The 27307-nt window shown below is 43.1% G+C and overlaps 1 protein-coding gene and 1 long non-coding RNA gene across 4 annotated transcripts in view; one reads left to right on the forward strand and one right to left on the reverse strand.

The window, feature by feature from the left end:
- Positions 1-9539: 9539 nt before the first annotated feature.
- LOC116444171 lies at positions 9540-25486 on the reverse strand. Its single transcript, XR_004240224.1, has 3 exons — positions 25288-25486; positions 15408-15477; positions 9540-10288 (listed from the first exon to the last, which is right to left on the reverse strand). It is a non-coding gene; the product is annotated as an uncharacterized LOC116444171 (long non-coding RNA).
- Positions 24553-27307, forward strand: part of LOC116444168 (complement C1q tumor necrosis factor-related protein 7) — a 100748-nt gene continuing 97993 nt past the window's right edge. For 2 of the 3 annotated variants that reach the window (XM_032109312.1, XM_032109313.1), the window contains exon 1: positions 24556-25120. The gene's annotated coding sequence lies outside the window, so the exon portion shown is untranslated. Of the gene's footprint in view, positions 25121-27307 lie in introns of all 3 variants that reach the window. The other variant, XM_032109320.1, reaches the window with a different exon arrangement.

The following is a 27307-nucleotide window of genomic DNA, read 5'->3' on the forward strand; positions in this document are numbered from 1 at the left end:
GAGAAGTTGTGGATCCAAGGGTCACAGAGTGAATACAAGACTTGTTTGCTCTTTAGCCCTGTCCTCAGTGTCCTTGTTTGGAAAGGGCATGTCTTCATTCCCACTTGTGCTTCTGGGGCTGCTTTGGTACCCATTCCTAGCACTAGGAATGTTAGTGTTAAAATAAACACAGCACTGACCCCTGCATTTGTTTAGTAGTTTGGAGCTGGAAATGTGGCAAATCTGAACATGTACATGGGCACAGCGGAGTGGGCATATTCTGGAGAACCTTGCCTGATGGCTGTGATTAAATTCCTAACTCTGTATCAGCTTATCTCTTTTTTTCCCTATTCATATTTCTGGGAAAAAAATGATAGGTTAGAGGAGATTAGACAAGGAAAATATGGAGTTTGGGTTTAGATGTGTTAAAGGAATTGGCAAGGTAGTTAGAAAGAAACTGGAGAGACCAACAGTAGAAGTTAGATCATTGTGAGAAACAGGAATATTAACTGCTTTGTACAGGGGTGATGGGATCACATAAGATTATTATTTTCCAAAAAAAGATTTATCAAAATATTGTAATATCATCATAATTTGTCAGCAATTGTGAAGCCCAGGTACCTCAGGCAACTTTTTGAATTTTACATAATCTTCAATGTCTATGGGAAATACAATGAAATATGCCCTGTTCTTAATTGCTTCCTTTTGCACCACATTTTTCACACAGACTTGGCTGTTGGCCTTTCTTTGCTAAGTGAGGGTTTCAACAAGTGGAGAAGATGGATGGCCAAACCAATCAACTCCAGAATATGAAAAGGTCAAAGCACTCAGTGAGCACACTGCGGACTGCTTCCAGATAACCCAAGCATAATGAATCAGATAACTTGCTCTTAGAACAAACAAAATAAGGAAACTAGAAAGTAGTTCAAGATGGTAATGTTTTCTTTATGACTTGAAGACCACCATGCATATCACTGTGGAGTACAAAACAGGATAAAAGTCCTTTCCTGGTCTATCCTGTTGATACAGAAGAGAACAAAACTAAATAGTTTGAATTTGCAATGATGAATAGATTTGTGTCAACATTTAAAGTAAATTAAGACTGATGTGTGCAAGCAGAGAAATGTTGTTAACTTTTTGTATGGTTATAGCTTTCTTCTTCATAAGGGTTTTAGATGAGAGGCTTGTAGAAACATGACCTCTGTATGTACCCGTAAGTCCTGGGCAATGGGCACAGCCGAGCAGAAGGAGCACAGGAGTGCTGCCATGGTCTCTCTTTGTGGTTTCTAACACCAACAGATCTTCATTGCAATAACTGAGTTAAAGCCTAAGATTTAATGTTTTGGTGGGTAGTGCTGGGGAATTCCTGCCTGCAGCATGCCAGCAGCAGCAGGGCTGTGGTAACTCCGCTGGTGCCAGGAGGGCACAGATGAGAACCCCTGTAATGGCAGAGGGGCCCAGCCACTGGTACCCCAGGGCCAGCAGAACCTGCCTTCTCACCTGGACAAACTCAGTGCATCTAGGAAGGGAAAACTGTTCAGAATGATCAGAGGAGGTATTTGGTTGCCAAATCCTCCCAAATCAGTATGTGTGCTAATTTTTAATGGGTTTCTGTTGCTTTCAGGCTTATCTTTAGTTGCTGCTCTACTGCACTTGGCAGGAGAGAAATAAATACAAGCCATTATTGCTGCACTATCTTGAATACCAAGCATGTTTACATTCCATCTAGCTAACATGAGTAGGAGATAAACTGGCAGCTTATTCCCTCTTTATTTACCAAAATAAAGGAGAGTGATAAGTGGAGACCTCATTCAGAGGAGCCTGTGGTGGCTCTGGAGGGTACATCTGTACAATCACATATGAGATAAAGACAATAATACTGCTCTGAAAAGGACACGAACTGACAGATGTGTATTTTATTTCTATTTCCATAATGAACAGTTTGTGGGGATTTGGGAGAAATAAAACCCTGGGTATTTAGTGAAACATCTCTAATCTTGTGAAGGAGCTTCACCTCAGTCCATGTAAGATCCTAACTCCACTCAAGTAAAGTGGAGGTAGACCTTGTTGTAACTTTGAGGAAGAACTTGTGCCCAGTGATATTACCCTGGCACTTTCTGAGAAACACAGGTGTCCAGCTTTGGGAGAAGAAATACTTTGATCTGCATTTGATACAAAGGCCACTCTCTCTGCTTTGGGAAAACAGACTAAGGGGTAGAAAACTAACTAGAAGATCTATACAGAGCCTTGCTTTTTGCAGGTATTGTCAGCTTACAATAGCCCCCACTCCTTTCAGGAGCCTTATAAATCTCACTGGCTTTCAGTGATAGACTGAGGTGTCAAAGCACCTTTGCAAGTCTGGGCTCTGGTATTTAAGACTCCAGCTGGAAAAATGTGGTTGAAGGCAAAGGGAAGGAGAGGCGGGGTAGAAAAACTCTCATCATGTGGAGGTGTAGGCATGTGAAGTGAAACTCCAACTACAATTTTAAGTGCAAATTTGTAGTGGAGGCAATGGAGCTGCAATGCTCTGCCCCATTAAGACTCCAAGCCCTAACACTGGGGTGATCTGACTCACTGGAGGGTGAGAAATTTAATGTGCTGTACTGCTTGCCACAAACAACATTTGATTTCAAAACAGCAAGTATACCAGAGTTGTTCCAAGCTGTTCCAAGAAGATAAGATTTAAACCCAGCATGCTAGCTTTACATTGGTGGCTAATGATTGAATGGAGGTGCAGAGCAGAAGTATCTTTAGGCAGGTAATCTCACTGGGTAAATGAGACTTGGACTGTGTTTTCTAACAAATTTAGACTTAGAATAAATTATATATTTTTTTAAATTACAGGCCCTGTTGGAATTTCACTTTGCATCTCACATAGGTAAAAAATGCATGTGTAGTTAATCCACTAGCACAGAGCTGCCTCCCTGAGGTGTGCAGCCCCAGCACCTGCCCAGTCATGTGGACATGAACTGTTCCCATGGATCCGTCCCCACCCTTCAGCCATTCACTGGATAGGCATCTCAAGATGGATGCACCAACTAGGAATCATAGAATTATAGAATGGTCTGGCTTGGAATGGACCTTAAAGGTCATCTAATTCAAATCCCCTGCCATGGGCAGGGATGCCACCCACTAGACCAGGCTGCTCAGAACTTTATCCAGTCTGATCTTGAACATCTCCAGGGATGGGGCATCCACAGCTTCTCTGGGCAACCTGTGCCAGTGCCTCACCACCCTCACAGTGAAGAATTTCTTCCTAATATCGTATCTAAACCTACTCTCTGTCAATTTAAAGCCATTCTCCCTTGTCTTATCACTACATGTCTTGTATAAAGTCCCTGCCCAGCTCTCTTGTAGGCCTCTTTAGGAACTGGAAGGTGCTATAAGGTTTCCCTGCACTCCTCTCTTCTACAGGCTGAACAACCTCAATGCTCTCAGCCTGCCTTCATAGTAAAGATGCTCCATCCCTCTGATCAGCTTTATAGCCGTCCTCTGGACTCACTCCAGCAGGTCCCTCTCCTTCATATGTTGTGGGCCCTGGAGGTGGATGCAGAGCTCCAAAGAGGGGTTTCACAAGAACAGACACAATCGCCTGCCTTGACTTGCTGGTCACGCTGATTTCTGGGCTATAGAGGCACATTGCCAGCCCATATTGAGCTTCTCATCAATCCAAAAGCAATTAAAATGGGTCCGGAGTCATCATGAAAGCAGTACCCCCTAAAAGCAGCTCTCCTATCCCTTCCTCTTCCATTGAGCTGTAAATGCCAGGAGCTAGTGATCAAAAAAACCTCAAACCAAACTGAAAGAAACAAACAATAAAAAAATCCCCCAATGCTCACCCATCACACTAAGCAAAAACTTCCATGTGTTTTGACATCTTACTTCTATGTAATAACTGATTCTTCTCATTCAGGGCCACTGGACAATTACATATTTTTGTTTACCTGGATGAAGCCAGTTTCCTGTATGAGGGGACAATTAGGCTTCTGGGTTTTAGCACTTTGTGACCTCCAAGAGTGCACTGTGCCATTTAAACCTGCTCATTCTCTCAGTATTGGGGAAAGATGAATCCTGAGCCTTTACACCCACATCTTGGCAGTCAAACGGAGCACTACATGGATGTGAATCCATTCAGCCATAGCACAGGAAGAACCCAAATCCCAGCATCAAAGGATGCTTCTCTTTTTAATGACACAACATAATAATTCCTTCCTGCCAACAAAACAGCTTCTTAGGTTCACAGATGATCGCTTTTGTTTGATTGTTCATTCAGATATTTGTGTTGGAAACATCGTTTATACTTATCAAAACCTGCTGCATCTTAAAATGTTTTGTTCAGAGAAGGGACTTAAAGAAGTAACCAGGAAAATTTATCAGCTGCTTGCCACATGAGAGGATTAAGGACCACAATTTTTCAAGGGTGTGACAACTATATTCCTTACAGCACATGCAATCTCATGCAACTCTTACAAACAGTCGTGTGTTTTGTCTTCAAGATGCAACAATCTGTTATGCAACAAATGTCCACACACACAGAACCATATGAAGACTTGCACTCACAGGTGAGCCAAGATACATTTTCTTTCCCTTTGAAATTTCCCTGAGATGAATGATTCCTTTTTTCCTAACCCCTCTGTTGGCTGTTCTGTTGTACCTGTTCCTGGTTACAGTTCCTGGTTCAGCTGATGCAGCAGGCATCCTACCTCAGCTGAGTCTAGACAAAGCCAAAAGCAAGAACATCAGTGTCCTGGTGAAGTGCTAAAATGTGCAATAGTTGCCTAGAATTGTAACTTTAAAGGGATTAAAAATGAGCCTATCACAGCGACCAGTGAACAACCCTATGAAAATAAAATCTTCCTTCCAAAAAAATTCAACCCGTGTTTTCTGTTGAAAACTTAATCCTCCAGGGCTTGCAGAAAACTTTGCAATTTCTCCTTCACTTTCACCCTTGTTTCCTGCCTCCGGCCTGGAAAGTCTGGTAAGAAAATGAAATGGATTCAACTTCTCCCTTTTAAGATTTTTGCTGTGTTGGAGCTCGCATCCCTGTCCCTGTGACAAAGCTTTAACTGCATCTTCCCCCTTAAGCCTCCTTCTGTATAACCTAAGAGTGGAAATTCCAGCTGGTTCTTTAACTTGGTGCTGTGGACCACAGAAAACTATTCAGGTGGTCTTAGTGGGCATAAAATGTTAACATCTTAGAAGAAATATTTTATTTTAATTATTGCTGCTATAAAATTAGTGTGATTAATCTTATTTACTACTTCACCAATGGCTATTTAGCTTGAGTCACACTCCTAGGAGGCAATAAGTGAGGAAGCAGTGAGGAAGATTTCCAACCCAGAGCTAGGTATGAATCAGTGACAAATCCCAAGTTCATAATTACCACCAGTCTTCTCCACAGACTGTTAGAAAACACAGGGTTTTTTTCCAATGTGATGGGCAACATTCCTTACTTCCCCCAGAAAGACTCATCAGGAAGAGGAAGCACCATCTTATGATTCCCTAAACAGAATCTGAAAGAGATCAACTGAAGGAATGAGGACAGTAATCTTTGGGTAATCTTTAAAACTTCTGTTTAATTCCCACAAGGATGCAGGGGCAAGTTTCCAGAGGTGCCAGTACCTAAAAAGATCTGCTTAATGCCACTAAGTGAAAACTAAGATACAAAATAGGAATATTGAAGTGACAGGATAGGACATTATTTCTACTTTCGCTGTTGCTCACCAGTAACTAAGTTCACCAGCAGATCCACAGAGCAAAACAAAAACACTCTGATAGAAATACTTCAGGGAAAGATTGAGACTTGTAAAATCATATATTGAAGTTTTCACAGTACCATATGATTCTGTAACAGAGTTTTCTATATCCTGGTTATACCATTTAGCACTGGAATTAAACTCCATTAGAAGAAAGGGAAAAAAAGTTTGGTTTTCCTTAAACCCTTTATCCCAGAATTAGGCAGTATTTTGTCTACATTTTTGAATGCACAGGACTCTGTTTTTTAATTGTCAATTTAAAATATGAAATACTTAATATTTCAGTGTCGTGGAAATTAGAATATCCAAACAAATGTTCTTTCTTAGCTATGTCACAAGTGGCATTCCATCGGTGACTTGCTTTTTCACAGAAGATTCATTTCCTCTTTTAGGGGCATAAAACACCTTTGAAAATTTCAGCCTAATATTTCCATCTTCACTTTCATTAGTTTTACAAGAAAATATGGCTCACAAAAGCAAAGTCACTTACTAACAACCACATGTTCCCTTAGCATCAGCAGGTCAGTTGGATGCATTTCCAAAGGTGCTGGAAGATTTGGAGCACAGCCTAGGGTAGGCTTTTCAGGACCCTCATGTCTTAAACAGAAGTTTGTTATGGTACCCATGGAGAAACTCAGAGACTGAAATTTCCCAAATCACAATATTTTATAATTTTTCTGTTTGCTTGCTTGCTTTTAGCTACTCTGCAGAGCAAAAGGGGAGTTCATAAATGTAAGTTCATAAATGCACACCATGTGTGTCAGGCATAACTGGCTGAAATAAATTCCTTGCAAAAAAGAGGAAGTCAATATGGGCATAGGCAACTCTCCTATAGGAGCACCACTACACATGCTTTACTATCTTAATTTGAGCAAAGCAGAATAGAGCCATGCCCAGTAAGTGGATGCCTTTGAAAACCATGCCTCTATTATTCATGTCTCTATTACTCAAGTCTCTGCCTCTATTATTGACCGTGTCTCAGAAGGTAGGATCATTGCCAGGAATGTATTTTGAAGCTATCCAAAGCACCAAGTTTGAAACTCTTCAAAATCAAGCAGTCTGTGGTTGTGCTTAGCCATGACCCTCAGCTTGGGTGTCCCAGCCACCCTGTGATAGGGGCACCCTGGATCACAGCATAGAGGAAGCCCTGGAGGAAGCCCCTGGACCTGTGCCCAAAGCCTCAAAACCAAGGACTGGTGACTTGTGGCCAATGCGGGGACCAGGTTCCTTTGGGAGCTGTGAGCACTTCATGTATTTGAGGCTGTCACTTCTTCCTGCATTTTGAGGCAGATGCTGCTCCTCCCAAATCCCATGCTGAGGAGACCACATGCCAAAAGCAGCATGATTTTTTCCTCTTCCCTGTGCTTTTACCAAGAAGGAGATAGCTTAGCCCATGATGTTTTCCAAAGATGATATAAACATTACCTCAGGGAGGCTGTGCCCCCAGTCCTGTTAGGACTCTGTCACACCACATTAGTCTGGGGCACAGGCTTGCTCCTTGCTCCATGGTATAAAACAAGCTCCTTCCAGAAAGAGTTTTACAGCAACCTCGCAGTTGCTTCGAATTAGAAAAATTGGCAGGTGGCCAAGGAAAGGAGTGGGAGCTTGTTCAACTGAGACAGACAGTTACAAAACTCTGTGCAAGAGCATCCAGCCTCAGATAGGTTTTCACAAAGTACCTTTTTTGTCATCCCGGCATTTAAATTTGTTTTAAAGGATTTTGAATCACCAAAAATTACCTGCTGGCTTGAATCTACAACTCTTATACTACCCAAACGGAGCATGTTGCTTTCCCTGAAAAATCAGATGTCATCTACTCAGCTGTGAAGGTAAGTTGTAACTGATTCTGCTTTCCTGAACTGACTTCTCTGAAATGCATTTGGAGAAGGGAATGCAATAGAAAGTTCTTTCAGAAAAATGCATATTTTTGCTGAGATACGTATGATTCTGTTAGAAATCAACTGTTGTGGTGTCTCAGTGAAATCTGCTTATGAATCTTCTCTTGTAATAGATGAGTAATAAACTTGGACGTTTATGCACACAACATCTCCATCATAAAGTTAGCAGACAGATTGTTTAAAAATCAAGGATGTAATTTTCTGGGAAAAAAAAATTAAATGTCTACCTTTCACAGAGTTCAGGGTGATTAAATTACCTAAAACATTTTAAAATTGTTTCTCTATCTAGCGTTAATCTTACATTCCACCAACCCAGACCAGAGACTATTTGGGTTTTTTTGCTCATGAATGATTCCATCATCATTCCAAATCTTCACTTTAACCATAGTTGCTATGGTTTCATTGAAACATGTTTTGCAAAAAAAAACAAACAAAAAAAAAACTATAAATACCAAATAAACGGTTTTGCTTCAGGCTTGTGCTTTTGCAAAGTTAAACTCCTGCATTTAACTTATTAAACTCTCACGAACATATCCATTGGTTATTTTGCTGGTGTGTTTCTTCTGCTTGGTTGGTTTCTTTTCAAGGTCATTTTACTTTTTGTGTTCCCACTGCTACCAGCAGTGTGCTTTGTGCCTATGAGTAGGCTGGCGAGAGAATGTGTGCTGTTAAATACAAATGAAATGCCGAGTGTAAGTGATTAATCACAATCTTGGTCTGGGTAGCTGAGAGTATAAGTGGATTAGCAGTTTCAAGCTCCCTTTTTTCCGCTGGGTCTCTGGTTACCATTACCCAGGAAAGGCTGAGGCAAGCCTCGCCTGCTGTCCAAAACCTGATATTCACAGTGGGGGCAAATTTCTCTCACCCACTCATTTTCAAGGAAATGATGAAGGTTTTCAGGCTGGAGTTTTAGGAAAATATGGGTGTGAGCACAGCATTACCCACAGCCCTTGGAGCTGTACAAGCTATGGAAATTCAATAACAGGAACCTGCTTCAGAAACCACACAACTATTGTATTCTATAGCATGCTGTGTTTAAGAAGCAGAAAATCCCTTCTTCCTGTCGTGCCTGCTCCCTGTTTTCCCTGACTTGGTACAACTTCAGCTGTGCTACTGGAGGAGATTCACCCTGGTGAGAATGGAGGGCTGTCAATGCCCCTGATGCTGTCTTCCCATGGATCCCACTGTAAGAAATGTATTTAAGAGTAGAGAAACACAGAGCCGGGAGGGCAGGGAAAAGAGTGCAGAAAATCAAAACTGGAAGTGGAAGGGCTGATATGCCTGCTCACTGTCATGGAGGAAATCCTAAAATCCTGTTCACTTTGAAGCTGCTGTGTTAAGTTTGTGCCGAATGGGAAGCCCACCATCACCATCCTTGCTGAACTCTGGAAAGGTGGAGCTAGGATCACCTCCATCAGGTGGGTGAGGACTACATGGTTTAGAGATTGGGAAGTGTATTCCCTCTCTCAGTGGTTGCCTATTCCTTGTCATTCCTCTACAATACTCCGCCAATCTCATGAGTGGGAGTAAAGGTGGTAAGGGCTGGTCCTGCTCCATGTTGCTTAATGATACAGGAGACAGGAGGGTTTCTGAAACTGAGTATCTCAGCCAAAGGGACTACTTCTGGCTCAGCAGCAATGACAGGGAATGATGCAAACAAAGAAGGTAGTATTTTGTTATTTCATCCCCTTCATCTTCTCCACACTTCCCTGTTGCACTTATCCATGTTCAGTCACTGTGACAAGGTGAGGAGGTGTTGTAATTGCTGGACTCTGCCTAGCAGGCTGCTGTGGCCAGAAATCTCAGTGAGGGTTTCCTAGGGCCATGTGATCAATCGCATCCCGGAGTCCATTTCGGACAGCCCCGCGATATGGCTTCGGCAGCCAGCAGCATTACAACGCAGTGGTGGTAAAGAAGGTAGAGAAGGGTCTCTCATGAGGGCTTGAGATGGCTTTAATTACATCTTGTCCCATCAATGTTCAGAAGTAGAGAGAACACGTGGTCTGAGTGTGGGGTGCTTTTGTCAGGGGCCCAAGGGTGGTCCCTGGGCGGGGTTGGGGTACAGGAGCAAATAGGGAGAAACCGAGGGAGCGGTCAGGACTAGGGAAGGGAACAGGGGGATCACAGAATCGGGGTTAACAGGCTACCACAAGGAGGTAGATGGAAACCCACACTTCAGAGGGCTGGGTTTGAGTGCCTGCAGGAGAAGTTCTTCAGTCCCATTCACAGAGCTAACCTATATACTTAGTTCTCTGCGACATGTCCATTCAGAAGTCTCTCCCATGCACTGGTAAGCCTGATTTTCAGAGTCCTTAAACAGATGCTGTATGAACATTACATAAACTGTCATTGCATGATCAAAGAACATCCATGTTACCAAAGGGACACACTACAAATGACAAAAATAGAATTTAGATTCACCAGAAAAAGCTCACAGGGAAGCGAAAATCCTAAGGCTGCCTTCTACCCAAATATTGGTAATTTAAAAAGTGTTTCTGGTTCAGAGAGGTTGCTTGTCACAGATACAAGACAGGTCAAACTCCATTTTCACTGCTGAAGTGGGTTCTCTGTTAACCAAAAGGACAGCAGAGTGATTATGTGACTGCCTTGGCAGAGAAATCTAGAGATTTTGCAGGCCCATCTTCATGGTCCTACCTGGAAAACAAAGGTTGCAAATGAGATAACCACTGGGCAGATTTACATTTTAGTTACAGATATTGGGCTTCAGCTGTCAGCAAAGGGTATTTATTTCTGCTCCCAGACTCTCTAAATTAAAAGGTGCACATCAGTAGTAGTTTCTCTGTTGGGCTGAAGAAGGAATCTAGATTACTCTGATTTCCCAATGCTGAAATAAACAGTTCATGTTCTTCATAAATTAGGATTCACCTTGCACTTCTGGAAAAGCAGTGTGAAACTATTCTTGGTTGTCTACCCTCAAGCCTCACCTGATGTTGGATGCAGAAGGGAAAGCCCAAAGTGATGAAAGCAGAACAGCAAAGTGCCTGATTCAAGTCTTCAAAGATACTTTACAGTTTCACTAAACCTTAGAGTGGGAATAGGGCAATATGTCCAAAGAGTCTACACATTTCTGTGAGGTTTAGGTGTTGCGAAGAACAGAATTGTTTAGTATAAAACTAATCACAGAGGATAATGAGGACCACTTTTAAGGAAGAATAGGCTATGAATAATGGGAAACTTCAGACTTCAGAACTTCAACCACGACATCGACCGGATAAGTTTAACCCATTGTGGTGCCTCCTTAAGTCTTTCCCAAATTGCCTTCATTATTGCAATCCCTACCCCCTTCATCTTCCTGTTGCTTTCCCACCAGCTAATATTCCCTACCTCCACCCCTCTGCTTTGCCCTTCCCGTGGCCACACTCCCCAATACCCCTGTTGGGATGCTTTCTGTTGCATTGCATTCCCCTTTTATTTACTCCTCGTTACCCCTTCCTCAGCCACATAACCCCATACCCCTGTCATCTAACTACCACCCCCTTTTTCCCAAGCTTTTAATTAATAAAGAAAGGGAAATTCAATGAGGGAGGGAAAGGAAGGTCCCCCTCTTGAAATTTCGCAATTTTTTTTTTAACAATCTTGTTTGAAAACCTCTGCAGAAGCAGCTACCCGAGCCCATACCCACACCCAACACCATGATGCCTAGCACCTGCCTCACCACTTTCTTCTGGATGCTCTTGACAACATTGGCCGTAGATGCTTGGTTGGCAGTGCAGCCCAAAGAGAATGCATAGCGAAAGCATCCATGCCAGCATCCAAAAGATGAAAGACTTAATCATAGAATTGAAGAAAGAAAAACCACCTGAGTGGTTTGAGGACTTGCTGGGACACTGGGGATTCACAAAGTGTTTAGCTTCACTGTTGAAAGTTGTGTTATAGATTCTTTTAATTGTTTTTTGTTGTTTGTGTGTGTTCAGTTGCTTAAAACCTTTGCTTTTGAGATCCCTAGGAAAAGCCCTTTTAATTAATATAGAAGGGGGAGTTGTGGAGGGCGATGGGCCTGATGGACAAGTAATGAAAGGAGTCCTACAGTGGGATAAGTCCTAGGTTCCTTTCCAGCTTATGGTGACTGAAAGGCTTTCCCCAGAATGCTTTGTTCTGGTATGTTAATGCACCACAGTTCTGCTCCCCTGGTTGGCTCCGTTGGCCGCCACAACCCTTGTTACCTGATACACCCTCAGAGTTTCTCTATTAGCTCCCTTACCCTGGACCCCCCATTGCTCTGCCCCGGGACTTCTCTGGAACCTTGCACGAGTGCGGATGCATTAAATCTCTCCTGTAGAACCCTGTGCAAAAACTCTTCTTGCTCATTGTCAGACTGTTTTAGCTGGCTATCCGGTGTGTGTGTGCCAGCATGCTGGCTGCACCAAGAGGCTTCCTTGGAGGCGCTTTTGGGAAGGTCGCAGCATGTTACCAACTAACAGAACTGCAACAGGAAACATATCCTGGCAGTGAGAGATATACAGTTAAAAAAATAATCCAGAGGGAAAGAAGGGAAAAGTCTCACTGGCTGGGATGCTTCACTCACTCTAGGCAAAGCTAGCAGAAATCTGTGGGGAGCAATTTTTCCTAGGCTGAGAGATGTGATAGTCCATATGTTGTGCTGGCTTTAAATGTATTGGCTCATCTTCAGTCTATCTACTGGATTTGTCTTCCTCATCCATGTATCACATCTTTCAGACCCAAATGGGGTGCAGCCTACAGAAATGGAAGCCAAATCTCAAAAACTTAATGGAGATAGTTGATTATGTTTGGACACCATCAGGCCATCCATCCTATTTTCAGCTGACATTCTCCCCCTCTCTTCTGGAGAGACCTCAAACCTGAAATAAGACATCCTGCAACAAACAGGAATATCTCCTTGGCAAGAGTTCAAGGTTAAGTTAAGGGAAGGGATAAGGAAGGTTTAAGGAAGGGAACTGTTCAGTTAAGGGGTTGGGTTTTTTGGATGTATTGTAATCCACGGACTTTGTTTTATTTCTCTCTCTTTTTTTTTTTTTTTTTCTTCAATAAAGATATTTTTCTTTCAGGAAAAAATGAGAGTGGGGAGAGCATTAATAGCTGAGGTGGGACCTGAAATGTTGTTTAAAAAATGTGCAATAAAAACAGGGAGTGACATTGCTATAAAACCAAGGAGAGCTGGAAGGGCAGAGCTGAAGAGATGAGTGTCCGGCCTGCTCACCCCACCTCTCTCCATTGGTCTGATGGGCCTCGTGACTGGATTCAGGCCAGCGTAGGAGTCCCATCACTGCAGCACAGGGGAAAGTGATTTGTGAGCTGATGAGAGAGAACCTCTCTTGTGTTTTTTACCCCTTGGAAAAAACAGAGAAACTTGAACTTTTTCTGGATTTGTCCAGGAAAACTCTCCCTTTTCTTGGAGGGGGACTCTCCTGGTGCTGGAACATACATCTGCTATTCTCACTAGCAGTTACGACTCAAGAATAAAAGTCTTTTTCCTTTTCAGGAGTCTATAAAAACTTGATGTTATGCCAGCCTTGCTAGCCCTGCACTGATGTTCCTGCACAGAGCCACTCTGCTGCCTTTCAATGCACCTGGGGATTGAACCTACTTCCCCAACACATCCCAGACTGCTGTTTCCAATCCTTTTTCACTATCACTAAACAGCAGAAATACAGAGAAGCATGTAGATTGCTCTTTGCATCCGTTCCCTATTCTAGACACCATGTTAGTATTTATTTAACAGAGCAATTGGCTCCTTTGAGTCTCTGTGAGTTCCAGCTCTGCAGAGATGTGCTCTGAAAGTTATCTTCCAGAGACTGTCCTTTTTTGGCCCCTAAACCTGAGATCACAGCCCTGCATTAGCAACCCTCCCCATCCCACACATCTTTGCTTGTCTCCTCCTGTGAATTACCAACCTGGTAGCCTCCTTCTCACAGACATTCAATTTTCTTGGTGTGTCTGTGTGTGTTTACCCAGGGTAAACCACTTTACCACTTCCTCACAGGAGGTTCCTGAGGAGGGCCTGCTGGCAGCCGCTCCTCCCCAAAGTTACAGTGGCTGATGGGCCATCCTGTAGCACCACAATGCTGGCTGGGTGGCTCAGGGGCCGGGCACCAGGCAATAGCCCTGTCTGCCGCAGTAGCAGAGGACGGGTGCCGAGGGAGAGCGGGAGGCTAAGCGAGGTCCAGGCAAGGCTCACTTTAGCCACTGAGGGAGAAGGTGCGGGGAGAGATGAAGCAATGAGGGACTCTTCTCGGGGGGGACAGGAATGGGTTTATTGCAGCTGGAGAGAGACAGGCCAAGAAGAGCAAAGAAAAGTCTCAGACAGGTGGTTTTCTACCCCACTGCTCAGGGTGGAGCAATCATAGAACATCCAATAACAGAACAGACAAGGGGTGTTACATAGGCAGGGATACATACAACTTAACCCATGGGGAGAGAGGTAGGCAGAGAGGGTGAGCACGGGCCAGTGGCAGAGTGATGTGGTGACCAAGGGATGGGAGAGAGGTGGCCATCGCAGACGTGCAGGGTGTCATGTCTTTCCCGCCTTGGCCAACAAACTTTCTTGCCAGACAGCCTGAGGGTGTCTATGTTGTGGCGGGCAGCTATCTTAGCGTTCCTGGGCCTCATGAGAATTAAACCACTGGACCTTTTGTCCAACAGGGTCCAGGACACCCTGGCAAGAGCCATGGCTCACCGCAACACTGTAGCCTGCTCACATGATCTGGGAAGGCACTCTCCAGCTTCTGGACACTGATTTCCCAGTGGAAAGGCCAAGACTGCTTTGGCCTCTCTTAAGTTACTGTTTGTGTCATTCAGTGCAGACATTCCTGCTAGAAAGTGGTGATACACATCTGCAGATGACCTCTGAGCACCAGCTTTGCAGTGAGGCAGCAAGAAACTATTCCAGGGAGAGGCAGCAATTTTGTTGGGAATAAGATGGTCTACGCTCCAGCAAAACAGCTAGCATAAAGGCCTGGTGTCTGGATCACAGCTCCTGCTCCTTTCCTGGAAGAAAGGAATTTTTGTTTCTTTCCCTATCTTGGGTAAAGTGAAAAGAAAATAAAGAAAAAATGTTCCATTTACTGACTCAACTTCATCGTCATCAACTTTACCATGTGTTCAAGTGTCCCACATGGGAATGCAAAGATCAAGTAATGTCAATAGTCAGACACATGGAAGCAGTTTAGGCAGGATGAGCAGGACCAGTGGTCCTGGCTAACTGTGAAACAGGTTTTCCTATTCCCTCTCCCCTCCTTCCTGCACCCCCAGAGAGAGTGAGTACTCTCGATCCAGGGTTGGCCCTTGGTGTCTCAGAGGGGCTGTGCTGCATAGCCTCCATGGACCTCCATGCTGTGCAGTGAATATTATTTGATTGTCTAGAGAAGGGGCTTCATTTCTCTGTATTTTAAGCTTTACGGATGGATTATGCTGCTTTACATTGGACCAGGGTTTTGGAAGCTGCATTGGAGACTGCCTCCAGCTTTTTAAGGAGAATTGAGAGTTTCCTCTGCAGAACTGCCTAGGATGGCTATGTTCATGCTGACAGGCCACTTACCTCAGTCCTAATTCAAAATTTCTGTTCATGGAGTTTCTCAGACAGAAATACATGACCTTGCACTGTGTCACACCTGAACAGTGCAGCCTGCACTACCAGGAGCTGCCTAACTTGTAGGACCTGATCTGTGCAGCTGGTCTAAGAGCTTGCTCTGAACCTTCCTGGAGTGTCTTTCTCTGACAGATCTAACAGAATATGCAAAAATTTTTATTAAATACAGATAATCCTTAAACTCACCTGGAGAAAAGATCCAAGAAAAAATATAAGGGCACCTTGGGAACAGGAGTTCTTAGAAACCACCAATTATCTGTAGGTACAAAAATGCTGTTAGTGAGGATTTTCTTGTTATTCTCTAAGTCCGTGAGAGACTTTTCTCTCTCACAGAAGAGGTAGCAGGGAATGTAAACAACCAAGCCACCTGCAACATTGGAAAGTCTTGTTTATGGTATAGTAGAAAATATTTTGATAGTGGATGTTTTAGGATTTTGGCCAATCACCCCCAAGGGGTGGCTGGTCCTTTGTCCAATTAGACTATGAAGAAAAAAGTCTATAAAAGGTTTGTAAAATAATTAAATAAATCAATCTTGCTGCACAATTCCTGCCTGCTGGATCTTCTCTCCTCCTCCTCCCTATGGCTGCGGGACATGGTGATATACCCTAGGGCCCAGGCCTGCGGTAATAATTATCTTGTATTCTCCCTCTCTGCAGTCATGCTCTATCCTTGAGAGTCAGGGCTTCTATCTGAGACTTTTGATTGCCAAAGGCTCAGAAAAAAATGTCTGAATGGTGTGTGTAAAACATCTGCTTCTGCAACCCAACAGGGCATATATTAAATCCCTGCAGTGAAAGTCAGGTCACAGCTGAGGTCAAATCAGTCCTCACAGTTCCTTTGGTGTATGTGATATAAGGACATGCACAGATCGGTCTGCTGTGGGTGCAGCTCCAGGGATGCCCAGGGCATATTTGGATTGCTGTATCTGGCAGGTTTTAGCCCCAGATTTCCCCTCCTGCAGATAAGGGCTTGAAGCCAGCAGGGTTGTTTTCATACCTCCTGAACAAGTTAAACACCCATGAGAAGTACTTTGATGTGATGTGTCTCTTGGCCATTTCTAACCTGACTCAGCAATCAGGAAGTTGTATCACCTCTGCAAGGATAGGCCAGGGTTGTAAAAGATCTCCGTTCCCTTAGTTAGGACCATTTTCTTCATCAGAAGGGATGGCCAGGACACTCATTGCCATCAGTGCTCGTGCTTGAGCAGCCTCTGCGTCGACTCTGGCACAAGCTTTGGATTCCTTGACATTAAGACTTGATGATCCCATAGCAGAAACAATTTCTCTTGCATGGAATAACTGCCAAGACACCCTTAAAAGGAAGGCTCTGCCAAGAGAACACTGCTGGAGATGCTCACCACTGCTCCATCCTCCCCAGGAACCATCCTGAGCAAGCCCAGGAGCAGACGTGTGTCTCCCCTGCCCCACCGAGCCCCAGTGCAGAGGGGAGACAGCCTGATCCCTTCAGACCCCATGGCCAGAGCTGGGCAGGACCATGCCCTGGCACAGAACCCCCCCATCAGAGCAGCCCGGCCAGCCATGTTCCTGTACACGCCTCCATTCCAGGCTGTCAGTGGAAGCAGATGTTTCTAATTTATCACTAAAACCAAACAACTTAATCCACCAAATATGCAGCAGTGGGGGGTGAGGAGGGGCCCCTTCACTTAAAGCTGATTTATAAATTGGACGATTAAGCTTAATTTGTCTATGAATAAGGCAAATCTGTGTCAGATACTGTTACTAATGCTTCCTCCCCCTAATTTTTGCAAGTCCTAAACATCCAAACCCTTTCAACCTGAGGCGGTAGGACACATTCCCGTTCTGCTGGCCAAAAGCATCTGGCACTGTTTCCTTTCGTCAACAACTCCAATATTTATCTATTTAGCCCTTCAGAACATTATTTGGGTGTAACAGATGTTGCAGCCCTCTGTGGCACAGGTGCCAGAGGCAGGCCTCAGCAGCAACCCTAGTGTACCCTTTCTTGCTTTTGGGAGTGTTATTTCCCCTTGGCTCGCTGGTAGTGATGCCTGGAGGGCAGCCTGGCACCAGAGAAGCCTGTGCTGGAGGCCCCTGGCAGTGGGGACTGTGCTCAGGGCTTGCACAGAAACAGCATCTTCCTCACTCCACAACATGGCTGAAGGCCCTGATGGGAAGGGTCCTGAGTCCAAGCCCATTTCAGATTAGACTGAGAAAATTACTGGGTTTGCCTATTTTGTATCAATCCTGGAGGTCATGGCTAACCTCAGATCATCTGTATTTCAGCACATGCACAGCTATCAATCCATCCAGCTACAAACCCTTCTCCTACAACCAATACAGATGTCCTGCTTCTGCTGACAGCCCTTCGAACCACCAGTTCCTACTGCTCATAGCTTGTGTCGTTGTTCATGAAAAAGGGTTCTTCTCCAAGCAGCTGGCACTCAGCCACAGCATGTCTGCCATGCACAGCAACAGTGAAGCAATAGCAATGCAGTAGCCTTAAAAAGATCTTAACAGCATAAGCCTTGTGTGTCTGTGAAAGGTAAGGGGAAAAGGCAACCCCAACCAGCAGTAGGATTGTCAAAACACCTGGGCATCCACAAAACAGAAAACACCCGGTGCAGGAATGGGAGGGCGTCCTTGTGTATGGCCTCAGCAGCCCACAGACCCCCACCCTGTGGTGCCAGGCTGGGAACACCAGGACAGCAAATTGCCCTGCTAAACCTAGCCTGGTGACAAGGGGAAAGAACAGCTGTACTGATTTCTTCAGCTACATCTCTAAAAACAAGGATTTCATTAAGTGTCCTTGCCTGGTAGACATTGCAGTGCTCCTTATTCCTCATAAGCCGCTGCCCCTGCTGCAGAGAGGGACCCAATGGCACAGACTGACTCCCGGACGTCACACACAAGAATAAGTCCCTTCAACCCAGGCATGTGGGTATCTCTACTGCAGCCATGGCATAGCACACTGCTTTTGGACATTTGGGCTTTCAGGTTTAATTGCAGAAGTGGGTTGTAAGAAAATGCAAAATAGCCTTGTATACAGCTCTCTGCTGGGGTCACTGCAATGGTGATAAGGCTGTGGGATGCTGTTGCAATGACCAGTGCCCCTCTCCTGAGCAGTCTCTTCGGCTGTAAGCAGGATCTCCTGGGGTTGTAGCAGTCAGGAAATGCTTCTCCTCCATTATTTCTATTAAATGGTAGCATTAGACAATGTACCAGAATGTCAATGAACTTCTCTTCAAGTCCAAATATCAGGTAGGCTAAAGGGAGGAGTGAAAAGGAGAACAGAAGAAAACCAGAAGGAAAGCAGCAGCAGCAGCAGCAGCAGCAGCAGCAGCAGCAGTGGGAGCAGGAATCAGAGCCCTTAGTGCTCTGCTACAGCTGCTACATTCCCATCCCTCGCATACACAATATGTATAGAGAAGCTGGAAAACAGCGGGTTTGAGAAGAAAACTGAGGACACCTGGAACAACACTGAGCTTGAAAAGAGCTGAAGCAATTCTAGTTTTTGTCTAACAAAAGAAAACACTTTTTGTAACACAGTCCAGACAAGCCTGTATCACTTTAACAATTTTAAGCTACATGCAATGGAAGCACCAGAAACAATTTATTCTGCAACACTGCAGTCTGCTTTTCAGTTATGCAGCCTTTTCCCAAATGAAGAGATGCCATTCAATTAATTTTTACCAGTGATACAGCCCTTTACTTCTTGAGAACTGGGCTGGGCTTCAAATGGTGATACACCCTGTAAGTGGCTTCTCCTCTACCTAGTTATAGAGGTGCCTTCCCTCATTCTGTACCTGTAAGGGATGATCAGAGATATCCTCATGTCTGAAAGCTTTGTACTTGCAGGAAGGAAACTAGTTGCAGCTCATTGCAAGAAAAGAACATTTTACTTTGATGTTTTAGATTGCTTGGTCTGAAATAGCCTCAACCTCACTCCAGACCTGCTGAAAACTGATGCATTTGAACAAACAAAGTTGTTTCAGATTTCCAGATATATCTTGTATGTGATATTCTGAGGCCCTGGATTTTATTTCTGCTTATTTTTTCCAAGGTTATAGAGAAGAAAGGGCTATAGATTTAACTTATGGGAGATTTGATTTGTGCATAAAGAACCATTTTCTTAAACTGTCAAAAGATTAAACATAATGTTTTTCAATCATGTTCAAGGTACATGAGCAGCAGATTTTTGATGGGAAAGTGGCACAAGATACTGATAGAAAGCCTGCTCTCTAATTCCTGGGGAGTTTATTTTGCCTTCCTACCTCTGATGAAGTAGCAGTACTTGAAATAGGTTTTGCTTTTGGCTGAAAATACATCCCACAATGGAAGAGAATGGATGTCCTTGCCTTGAAGCATCTCCAGGCTTCATCCATGTTGTCTGACCTCTGAGACAAACAGCAATTTAATAAAAAATCCTTTCTGACCCTCAGATGGAAGATCGCACAGCTCCTCAAGTAGAGGCTCAGGACATTTATATCTGAGCATGAAACTTTCTTTTGATGGGTTTTAATGTTATGTGTTTTTGCTATTCCTAAATTATACAGCTCAGTGAAGCATTCAAAAACAAGTGTTCAGCCCCCCTGGGGTATGGTACAAGGCTTAAGGATAAGCTTTGATGTGGATATAAAGCCATGGTGGCTGTCAGATCCTGAGTCATTTTCCAGTGGCACCAATGTGACCAGAAAGGGAATATATATGCTTCCACATAGTTTTGAGCCAGAACTTCAACTTCTGCTGCTGTAAACTAGCTATGCTGCCTTTGCAATCAGTGCAGCAGTACTGGTGTATATCAGCTCAAGAATTAGCCATTCAGATTTCAAGACTGAGAAGTAATATGGGCAAGATATTACACACTACAGATTTTAAAAGATTTGCCTTTTACATTTTAATGACATATTAAATTATAAAGTCAGAATTCTTCCTTTTTTTAATGTGCAGTTTGAAACATCAACAGGAATTTTCAGGTCCTGAGTCATTGCCCATTTTTCCCTAGTCCCTACACTAGCTGAGACAACATGAGTTAGTATCATTAGCATCTTGCCTCAAGTGAGAAATTGCTACAATCCTAACTTGGCTGGCTTGGCAGGCCTAAGCAGGTATGCAGCAGAGTGTCTAGAATGGGGGCTGGCAATATGGGACATCCACCATAAGGGTTGCAAAGGAGCTTAATTGGATCCCTCTAGGAAAGATAACTAGTCTAGCATACATCTGTGGCCCATGCCATATTTTTTTTGGTTTTCACTGAAGTGATCCATCATTTCCTAGCTATATGCCACATATATATATATACATATATATATATATAAAAAACACCATGGTGGGACCATGTATAAAATAGCATTACTCACCAAAAGCTAGATGTAAGATCAAAGTGTAAGGGCCATGCTTATGAGCCACTCGTTTAAATATAAACATTCTTGTCTTTCAAGAATATACTGTCTCGCCTTTCAATTCTTCCCAAGCCCTCCTTATGTATGAACTGAATTTCAAAATGAAAATTGATTGCAGGTGTCTAAAGTGTATTTTTCCAGGCCTTCAATTTAAATAAGTTACAGCAATACTCACCTTCATACAGTTTTTGATCATTATGATATGAATTCTCACTGACAGCAGTAAAGACCATGGGGACCTTTCCTCATTTCCAGAACCAGCTTTAATTAATTTGGATCCCATTTTAGACTGTCAGAAGGGCTGTTCTTTAAGGAGAATCATTAATTTGATGATCCCTAGTACAGCTGCCTACCACATGTACAGCAGCAGTGTTAGCACTTCTTCATTTTCCCCCTCTTTCAGCCTCAGCACTGGAACCTATTACATGGCTGGCATCTCATAAGTGCTGCGTTACATCAAAAAATTACCTGTAATAGCAAGGTAGCTATTAATAACTAATAGTGCAGAGAGCTGACAGCAGGTAGGATGCCAGCCCTGAGAGATGACCACTCAATTTCTTACTCTGCACAGACTGTGATCTCTGGCAAATGTCATCCTTGTGCCCTAGGTCCACATCTGTAAAATAAGATACAATGTTTTGGCTTCCATGCCAAGTAAGTATAATCAAATGATTGGGTGATCAGCTACGGCAATAACCATGAGTTTGTAATTACTTGGGATAAAAGATGCAAAAGTCCCTCTGGATCGTAATCACTGATGCATCTCCTTGCTCTTGGAGGTAATGGGGGTCAGGTGTGTTGTATGGAATGGAAACCTCTGAATAATAGTCATAATTGAAGACACAGCTGCCAGCTGATTCGACCTGCTTAGAGCAGATGCTGGATGAGATGAACTCCAAACGTCCCTTCCATCCCAAATTGCCCCTGTGACTCTGTTCTAATGCCGCACCTCTACAAATACATTCTCTCAGAGAACTGGGGACTGTGGTGCACACACCCAAAGCAGTGCTGCAGGACACAGCCTGCCTCCATCAGGGACAGATCAAGCCGTGATGGTCTGAACCGATTCAGGGCAGTTTGATGCCTCCACCAAAAGCACTTTGGTACTTGTGGCCCCAGACTCATCCGAGAAACAGTATAGGTGTCTTCAGGTGGAACTGTGCCTCCATGGAGCCAAGCAATGGCAGGTTTATCTTCAGATTAACCACCTAAAGGTAATGAAAGTTTACCATGTTGGGGAACATATATGTTCTCTAGTTCACATTTACCTGCCATTTGATCTTACATCACCACTGCATCAGTATTTCAGTCCTTCTTGCCCAGCCTTTATGTGAAATAGCAAAATTAAGCCTTGTGGTTCCTATGGACTCTCTGTGTGGCATCTCTCATGAAGTAATAAAGTGTGGGCTTTGCAAAAGCCTTGTGCACTGACATTGGAAATAATAGCTTCTGGGATATGTATTTGGGGTTTTTTTAAAAGCAGTGAGTAAATTAGACAATTTCCAGACAGAGTCTGACCAAAGTAGTTTAATGGACTGTCACATCACACCTGAGGACCTACTTTCTCAGGGTCTCAGAGATAACCATAGTGCCATAGCAGCAGAGCAGCACTCCCAGCCTGCAGACAGCACAGCACAACCAATCTCTTAGGTGGAAATATAAGTAAGAAACATAAGACTTTAATTTAAGTATAAGGATCTACACTTCCTCTGGGGGGGAAAAAAAAGAAAGAAAAAATATTTTTACATTTTTGATGTGGTTGATCATGACACAGACTTCACCCTACAAGTCTAGTATTTTTCTATCTGTGTTACAGCTCATGGGGTCCTGACCAAGCTTCCATGTTCACATTCACAATTGCAGCTGTAACTGCAACCCTTATGTTTGAAACTGTTTTCTTAGCTCTGCATAAACATCTGTGAATGTGTATACAATAACATGCAGTAAGGCAAATGACATTTGCAGTTACCAGCTGCCTTCCAGTTGTGAGGCAACATTACACATGGCTACAGCAGAGTGGAGCACCCAGAGGCTTGCAGTGCTTACACAGTTGTGGTGTGGCTGAATTGGGCTGGGGATAAATGACATCATCCATGCCTGGGGGCTGCGAGTGCACTGCCCAATGGCTTGTTGCTTCCTTAGTCAAAAGCCACATCCCTGGGGCAGAAACCGAGTCATGCCTGGGAGTAATTAATTTGCGCTCAAATTAGTACTGTGGTTTAGATGTCCCTACCAAAATCAACTCAGTTCGGCCCTCAGAAGTTAGGTATATATTCTGCTTGCCTCAAAACACTTCACAGAGCAGCAGATCACAGGTCCCAGGCAGTTTTTGAAGTTTAGCCTCGTGTAGTTACGGACAGAAAGCTGGACAGCAGCCCGACACGCCCCACTCGCGGGACTGCGGCCTGCAACCTGGGCGTGTGCGAGCAGTCTCTGTGCCAAGCCGTGCTCCTACACACCAGGTCACAAGGTCTCCAACATCATAAAACAAGGTTAAAAGTCAAAAATGCCAGCTATTTTCTAAAAATAGGAAAGATGAGCTGGGAGAGAGGGAGAAAACGCTTCCTTGCCGATGGTTTAGCAGCGGGGAAGAGGTCCAGCACAACAGGCCCACCTCAGCGTGGCCCAGCAGGGGAGTGCTGCACCCACCTACGGAAATGAGTCCTAGGGATGAGACTTGAGCCCACTGAAGAAAAAAGGTGTTCTGGTATCTTAAGAACAACACTTGCTCTCACACTAGTTTAAAGCAATAGCTTTCAAACATGTATTTTAATTAAAAAAAGAAAAGGTAAAAAGTTTGAAATTCAAGATATATGATTTGATAGTGCCTCATACTTTGAAACTGTTAGTGGAGAAAGGAAAAGTGAAAAGAGCAGGAAGAGCTGAAGGAGCCAAAATTAATTTATTATGGATTTAGGGTTTCAGTATTCAACAAAGGAAATGGATATAAATGGAAACTAAATTGAAACTGAGGTCTCTCTCATTCAACAAAATATATTACTGCTACTAGCCAGCTACAATATGGAAAGACAATTTAACTACTAATAAACAACTTTGAAGTTGTACTTGTGTTTTTGTGTCTTAATAAAGCTGGAAAAAAAAGAAGCAACAATAAAAGCAAAACCCAAATCTTAAGGTTCAAGAAAAACATTGATAACAAGTATATAAAATGTGTAGGGAATTTTTTCAAGTCCATTGTTCACACAAGGGAATAACAAAAGAGATCATTTGATCATTGTTCATTAAAAACCATTATTTCCTTAATCTAGAAATGCTTGCTAAAAGTTTTGAGGGCTTTTCTATTTGTTTCTTTTATGTTTACATTTCATAAAGCCAAAAAAATCACATTTACAATATTTTAAAGTTTGATTCTAGACTGTAAGCTTGTTTCTCTTTTTCCCTCTTTTGCTACTGAATACAATGGAATGAATGAGGACTTTGATTTCCCTTCTTATCTTCTGCTCCTTTAATGTGGTTTTTTTTCATCTTCTCTGTAAAACCTTCGTCCTTATCGCCTGAGAATTATATGACTATGTTTAAACTATTTTCTTTATTCTGGTAGATGTAATTTTTAAATGAAGCAGGATTTTTTTTTCCTGAAACCTTACATTTACCTATTTTAAGCTACAAAATCTTTTTGCTTTTCTTCTTTGTCTCACTAGTTGTTCTACTGAAGACTTGTTCCAAAAGCTATGCTTGTTTTTATGAAGTTTAGTAAGTTTAAGTAGCCAAAAGCAAAGAAAGAGAGGAAAAAGTAGTAAACAGATCTTTTGCAGAGAAAAAAAGTCTGAAAACCACTCATTTTGCTTACAGGGGATTCATTGCATTTATAATGTTCAAAATGCTAAACTTCAGTATGTGTTACATTTCCTGGCTGGGATACAGAGATGTTCCCAGAATATCGAGGTCTGAAATAGAAAACCAGCAGTAAGCTCATCTGAAGCACAAGGAACCTCAGCAGAGGGGACAGAGCTTGAGAGCACTGCCACTTGGGAGCCATGAACTGAAATAGAGAAGCCTGTCATCTTTGTTTTCTTTTTAAAACATGTGAACAAATTAAAAGCTAAAAGCAAGCATTGTGTTTTGATTTTGCTGTGCCTGTGCTAGCAGCATTGCTCTCATGCCCTCCCAGTGCAGAGCACACATGCCACAGCTCCTGCGCTCCCGTCGCCTGCTCTTATGTTACTGCTCAAGTATGCATTCAGAAAAGAGCCAGCAGATATAGTAGATTTATTCTAGTTGTTGAGGTCAAGGACTCCTTTTTTTTTTTTTTTTTGGATTCTGCAGAGAGGGAACTCTTTCCTCATAGCACCAGACAAGCTTTCTGCTTTGCAGTCTACTGTCAGTGCACACCACAGATAAAAAAACATCTGAGAGCATTTTTAAAGGATTTATCAATCCAAAGCACCGGTGAGCTATGTGCTGTCTCCAGTGTCAGAGTTAGGAGGCTTTCAACAAGGGACAATACCTGCACAAAGTGCAAGCCAGAGGCTCGAGCTGCTGCAACCTTTTGCAAGCCATGTAAGTAAAGGGCTTTATTTTGCTGAAGCAAACTGTATATTCTCTTGCCTCATAAAAACTCTGAGATAATCTAAACTTGAGATGAATTTCCTAATACTAGTAACATTGCTATCCTGCTGTCCTTTTGAATAATGCATGTATGTCAGCACAATAAATAAGTATCCTACCTTGTTTTGCTTGTGAGTCTTGTAAGGAGTAGAATCTGTAGCACCTCAGGCAGGCTCTGTTTGTTTTTCTGATCACTGACTGTTTCTGTTCTCTGTTTGTGATCAGCACAGAGACCTTTCTGATTTCTCTGATTTCTTTGATTTCAAGGACAATGAGAAGCAGGCAGGGAAATGCAAAGGCTGTTCAAAGGAAAACAAAGAGCATAAAAGTAGTTTATAAAGTGTTGTCAGTGAACCCAAAAGTGGTATGTAACCCCCAGGTTGAACTTGTTGTCTTGTAGGATTTTATGTGCTTTATAGTGAGGTTTAAGGGGTCACAGATTATGTGACTAAGAGGAACGTTAAATAACAGAAGAAATATTTTGATTGCTTTATAAAGTGCAACTTTATGTTTGATAAAATGTAATTTTATGTTCATGCTCACATTTAAATCTGTCACTTTCTGTATAGTTATCTGCAGCTTATGGCAGGGGACAGATCAACTTTCTGTGAGCTTCACAATATAATTTAAAGTCATGAAATATTTCCTTGTTCTTTATGTAGTTCATATACTTATTGGCATCAATAGGCCTGGCAGAGAGAGGTTGAAATGCCAAATTTCTCTTCCTGTCTTTGAAGTGCTCCCTGCCATTTTGATTGCTGCCAATATATATGGTGATAAATAAATGGAAGCTGTATTAGGTTCACTTACCAGGTACAGGTGGTACTACCCTGAGACAAAAATTTCATGCACTCAGAATTCTCAGTGTCTTCCTGTTCAGAGAGTCTCTAGTTCCCTTGCATTCCATATTTAAAAAGCATCTGATCCCTATGACTTTGCACATTCTATTTGGCTCACACTTTTCCCCAGTTCCCAATAACTTTTAATAGGTCCTTTCCCCAGACCCACATGTCTGAAAGGTGCAAACCTGCCCTCCAACCCTCACAGTGCAACCCTCCAACCCTGACACATACCCACAGGTACCCAACCTAACTTTATTATTGCAGATACTCCACTTCAGTCACCTCTTGCATCAGGTGCTCAGAGGAACATGGATGCTGCCCTAAATACCTTACCACCTCTCCCAGCCCTCCTCTTTCCCTTCATTTCCATGGCAATGCAAGATCAGCATGCGGAGAGAGGCACTGTCCATTAAGGGAGATGCCCACGATTCTTTGAAGGCCATGGGAAGGCCGTCCTTGACGTCAGCCAGGCAGTCAGACCTGGGTGCCAAAAGAGCAAGGAAATTAATAGACCTGCAGGGCTGGGAGATGCAGTGTGCTGCTTCCAGGGATGTTGGGGAGTCACCTCCCTGAGCGAGGATGGGGAAGGGCTCTGTTGAAAGAAGTTTTCAGGGTGATAAGGATCACACCTTGAAGGTGCACTGGCAGGAGCAAGTCAGAGGTGAACAGGGCTGGTATGAAAGTCAAACTCCTCTGATGATGGAGGAAGAGGATGTTGCTTTTCATGAGTGTTTGGAGAATGAGAAAAAGTTTAATTTTCAGCACAGAGATGGGTAGGAGGTGTTTTCTTTGCTATACAAAACTGTCCCATACCTAGCTGGTGCAACCACACTCCAGGGAGAAAACAGCAGTTTATTATACTTTTTGAATTTATGTATATTTATGTGTTCTCTTGGCAAATGCATCTCTTGAGTTCTAAAGCTTTCTTCATATAGTCCTTTGCTTTGAAGCAACAGATGTCAGTGATAAGCAGACGGTTATGGCTTTGAATTTGAACATCTTTAAATACTTTGTTGCATATATTTTATGGTGAGGAATGCACTCTGTCTTACTATGCAGAACTTATGTACTAAATGAAAAGTATCCATGTCTGGACGTTTGATGTCACTTCCTAGCTCACAAACCAATAAACCACATGTTTTTCAGGATTATTTGCTATGAGATATTTTAATCTCATTATTCAGCTCGTGTTTTCAAGTTTGCAACCAACTGTGAAATGCTCTAATCTGATGTGAGCTCAAAGAGAACAAGCAACAAAAAAAGCCAAAGGAGCTGCCCCAGTTGTGAATTGCATTTT

This window comes from Corvus moneduloides, chromosome 5 (assembly GCF_009650955.1).
Source record: "Corvus moneduloides isolate bCorMon1 chromosome 5, bCorMon1.pri, whole genome shotgun sequence".
NCBI lineage: Eukaryota > Metazoa > Chordata > Aves > Passeriformes > Corvidae > Corvus > Corvus moneduloides.